We start from the raw sequence: 4,912 nt of genomic DNA, 5'->3' as shown, positions 1-4,912 counted from the left end.
AGGCTTGATGGTAGGAAGCAGTCTACGACGAGGGCGGCGAGGCACAGGAACGCCGGCGACACAAAGCCCTGGCTGGGGCCTGTCCTGCTCGGAGTGGGGCTGGGACCAGACGTGATCCCCGAGGCTCCGAGTCTGCTAACGATGGGCATCTGTGGCCTCCCCACCCCGGAGGGGTCTAGACGAGGCTGGACGGCCCCGGGGGATGATCTAGGCACAGCCATGCCCAGGTTCTACCATGGGGGTTTCCGGGCTTCTGCCCCCCTCTCCCCCGCTTTCTGCTCCATGTGTCACGGGGCTTTGAGCTCCCCCCTCCTCCAGAGGCGCTGGGTGCTGCTGCAGCCCAGGCTGGGAATGGGGAGCAGTGCCCAGGCAGACAAGGGGGGAGCTGTAGACTAGGCTGTGCCAATGCTCCTGCTGTCACCAACCCACAGGGTCCTGGCTGCAGGGTCTTGCCCCTGCACTCAGGGTCAGACCAACACCTTATTTGGGGTCAGGAAGGGATTTCCCCCTGCTCAGACTGGTTGGGAAGGGGGGGGGGGGGGGGTTGCCTTCCTCTGTAGCAGCCACACAGCCTCTGCCTGGGTCTCTTAAATGAGTATTGTCAACATTTCATAGAAGCTGGACCCAGGGCTCCAGGGGAGGCCTCCCCGGTGCAGGATAGAGGAATCACTGCCCTTGACTTGGGTGTGCTGAGCTGTGCCCGTGCTTCTGCTGGGACTCAAATCCAGGGGGTCCTGGTTCCGGGGTTTTGCCCCTGTGCACAGGGTCAGACTGACACTGCATTTGAAGTCAGAAAGGACATCTACTCTCTGGTCCACCTGGTACGGACTGGAAGGAGTCGGGGGCAGGCGGGGTGCCTGCCTTCTCCTGTAGCAGAGGCATGGCCACTACCCAGGATCTCTGGAGTGTATATTGACAACACTTCATAGCAGCAGGATGTTGGCTGCTGCAGTTCCCCTGCTTTCCCTGTGGCAGGTTCAGGTGAGATGTCTGTGCTGTGTCAGGGCTGATAGTCAGATGTAGAGTTTAGATGATGGTTTGTCTGGGCTGGTTTGGCCAGAGCTGATCCTGCCTCAGGCAGGGGTTGGACTAGGTGTGACCTGTGGAGCTCCCTTCCAGCCCCAGGTCTCTCTGACTGGTCTCCCTCCTCCTATTTCATAGCCCTGGAGCTTATTTAGCTCTTTTCAATAACCCTAGGTTCACCCATAGAGACCAGCCTTTAGCAGCAGCTAGGGTTTCAGCTTTTGTTAAGCAGGAAAGGAAGGGGGGGGGTCACCTGACATTTAGGATCTGGCATTGCTGTTTGCAGCTGTACTGCTGAAAAAAAACCTTTTCTTTTGCTTTTCAAAAATGAGGGCTTATATTCTGGGATGTGACGTGCAAGAAAGTACAGGAGATCAGACCCTGGAAACTGTGGAGAATTAATATGGGAAGCAAGAGCACACATGGAAAGAGTCTGACCTGTAGGACAGTGGACAGTGTGGGGGGAAGGCAGGGGTCTTGGAGAACTGTCTTTAGCAGCAGCTAGGGTTTCAGCTTTAGTGAAACAGAAAAGGGAGATGGAGTGACCTGAAGCTGAGGGTCTGGCCCTGTTCTGTGCAACCATAACACTGGGAAAATCCTTTTATTTCCCACTTCCTCCTGCCTTTCATAAGCAAGGGGCATCTTGTATTCAGGTGTGTGTTGCATACAAAAAGATATGGTAGATAAAGCTGAGCTTGACTAGGAAGCATCCTTGAGGTGCCCACAGGCTCCAGGAGATGGCAGCCTTGCAGGCCAGACTCTATCTGCTGGCAGATCCTGGCTCCCGTCTTTCCTTTTCCTCTCCTAGCCCAGCCTGCCATTGCCGGCTGCGTCAAGTGCTTGACCTTTTCCTGTTAGCTCCACAGCCACTTCTTGCTATTTATACAGTGCTGCTTTTCCTTTGTTCAATGGCATTTTCTAGCTCATCTTGCTGAACATCTAGGACAGGGATCCATGGGTGAGTCTAGGATTTTGAAAAGCGGAGGGGGGCAGGGTCCAGGTGGTCTGGGTACTCCTGCAAAAAAAAATAAAAATGCAGCAGATCTTTCTCCAGTTAAAAAGAAACTAGGAGCTCCATTAATAAGTAGGGGCCTGGAGCTGTTGTATTTGGTTTAAGTTTGAAAGAACTTTATTGGACTGTGCCTTCATTTGCTGTATCCTCTATTTTATATAAAACCCAGCAAACAAGGGAAAACAAATCCAAAGCCGTTGTCTCGTTTGTCCCAGCATCACAAAAGTGTACCATACATCTCTTTCACATAAAACAAAACCCAGCCTTCCTGAGCACCTAGATGGGACCCCCAGTGCTTCAGTGGGGGTGACTTCCACCCTGAGTTGGTGCTTCCACACCCAAGCTCATGTTTTTAGCTAGTTTTAAAAAGCAGTCGGCCGGGCTATGAAATGGGCACAAAGTGACGAGGAGCAGTGACAAGCAGCAGCATGGCAGACCCAAGGATAGCTGGAGCAGTGGGACCATTACAGACCACTTAAAAGGAGGGAGGGACTTGAACACCTGAGGATGACAAACTTAGACAGGATCAGATAGAAGATAATGAGCCACAGAGTCAAATGACTCCCTCCCTGCTGCCTCCATGGAAGTGCTGCTCCCATAGCCCGGCTGTTGGTTTTAAACGTGGATGAAGCAGGAGTCAAAGAGGGGTCAAGTGCAACAGTGCACCCGCTCTTTCCCACCCCTGCAGGGCTCCAGGCCTAAGGGTCAGTCTCCAGATAAGCATGTTGCACACAACCCACATTCCCAACACCAGGGAATAATGCTGCGGGCCTGAGCCTCATTATCCCCAAGGCCACCCCTTGTTAATTCCAGCCCTGCACTTGCACTTGTTCTTTATGATGGAAAAAATCCAAGAGCGATTCCTCTGTTGCAAAGACCCAGAAAGCCCAGGGGACTGGGCTCTGGGATGAGTGGCTATGCAGACACACTGTAGGTAGCAAAAGGATCTGGATAGACAGGAAAAACAGGCTGAGATCCATCAGGTTGCATTCAAGGAGGACGAGGGCAAAGCCCTGCCTTTGGGAGGCCTGGCTGGGCTGGAGCACTGCAGAGAAGGACCTGGAGGGGGGCAGGGGATTGCAAGTTGGATCGGAGCCAGCCATGTGCCCTGACTGCAGAACAAATCAGCAGCCTCCAGAGGAGAGGCCCCTGAGCAGGAGGGCTGGAAGGGAGCTCCGGAGGGCACAGCTAGTCCTGAGGCAGGATCAGCCCTGTCCAAACCAGCCCAGACAAACCTGGCATCACCTGTGAGCAAAGCTACCGGCAGCCCTGACACAGCACCAGGCATCGGGCCCAGTGGCCCCAGGGAAAACAGTAACGGTGTGGCCAGGCCCTGCCCTACCCCAGCCAGGCACCAGGGAGTGCCACCACCACACCTTGTGGGGCTGCTGGGGCAGGGGGTACCCTAAGGCAAACCCAGGTTGGGTGTGCAGGGGCCTTATTCCCCCTGGGGGGACAAGTGCACATCCCTGTGTGAGGGGTCTGGCACTGGTGTGAGGGGCCCCAGATGCACCTGGCTCCAGGCTCCATGCCACCCCCAGGCCCCATGACCTCCCTGCAACAGGGGCAGCAGTAGGGCCCTGTGCCCCGCTCTCTTTGCCTGGGAAACGCCTCCCCCACCGAGGGCACTTTGGCACAGCCAGGCCTTGTCTGTGCTGAGCCTGGTGGGGAGGGTGTGGTGCTGGCTGCAGAGACTGGGTTGGCTTGGGAGGGGTCTCAGCCTGCCCCATCTGTCCAGGGTGCTGGGTGCATTCCCCCCACCCCATGACACACAGCCAGGCTAGGGCTAGAAGCCATGTCCCCCACCCCCCTGAGCCCTGGATGCTCCCTCTTGCCCCCCAAGTAGGACAGCTTCACCCAGGGGGCTGGGACCCCAATGCTCTCAGTCACAGCCAGGGAGAGTGGAGAGTTCAGGTGCTGAGCAGCTGTATCTGCCCTGAACGGAGCTGGGGGAGCATTTTGGGGCCCCTGGGCAGGGGGTGTCTGAATCTCCCAAAGTGGGCCTGTCTCTGCAGCCAAGGGGCTCAGTGCCAGCCATACTGGAAGTTGGGAGGGGGTGGGGGGCAGAGAGATCAGGGGCAGTGAATGCTAAGTATGCGCTCCTCCCATCGTGCCCCCAGTGCCAGCGGCTCAGCTGAATTTGCCACATAGCACGGATCCCCACTGGGGCCAGATCCTGCTGCAATGCTAGCGGTGTTGCAGGTCCAGAGTGAGGGACACCAGCAAGTCTGGAATGAGGGGCCAGGCCTGCCCTTGTTTCCCAGGCCCTATGTCCCACCACACCCAGCTCCTGGTCCCACATCCAGACGCTTCCTTGAGGGCTTCCTGCGCATGCCCCCCCTCTCCCCCCAGCTCCTTGAGGCAGGAAGGTTTGCCTCATCCTGCTTGACGTCACGGGAGTCCCGGCCGGGGCTGATTCACCCTGGCAGCCGCAGCGCCCGCCCCAGCCATGCGGGGCACAGTAAATATAGCTCCAAGGGCGCCACAGCCGCCCAGCCCTTGAGGTCAGCAGGCCAGGAGCCTCCTTCCCCGTGGGCCCAGACATGAGACAGGGCCTGGCCTGGGCCATGGGGCCATGAGCTCCTGGCAGAAGGACCCCTGGGTCCATGTGCAGCACCTGGCACAACAGGCCCCAGTCACCTGGATTCGGGGGGGGATGCGTCTTATGATCCAAACCAGAGTGAGAGTGCAGTAGCTCAGGGGTACCAGTGCCAGTGAGGGCAGAGCTGGCAGGGAGGGCGAGGGGCAGAGGGATGCAGGTTGGGAGTGAAGGTTACTGGTGGATCTGGGGGGCGGGGTGCTGCAGGTCAGGAGTGAGGGGCACTGGTAGCGCTGGGCAGGGAGCTGCCCCTGGTCTCCGCAGTGCCCCCTGCTAGC

This window comes from Alligator sinensis, unplaced genomic scaffold (assembly GCF_000455745.1).
Source record: "Alligator sinensis unplaced genomic scaffold, ASM45574v1 scaffold107_3, whole genome shotgun sequence".
Taxonomy (NCBI): domain Eukaryota; kingdom Metazoa; phylum Chordata; order Crocodylia; family Alligatoridae; genus Alligator; species Alligator sinensis.
Note: the sequence above shows the minus strand (reverse complement) of the source record.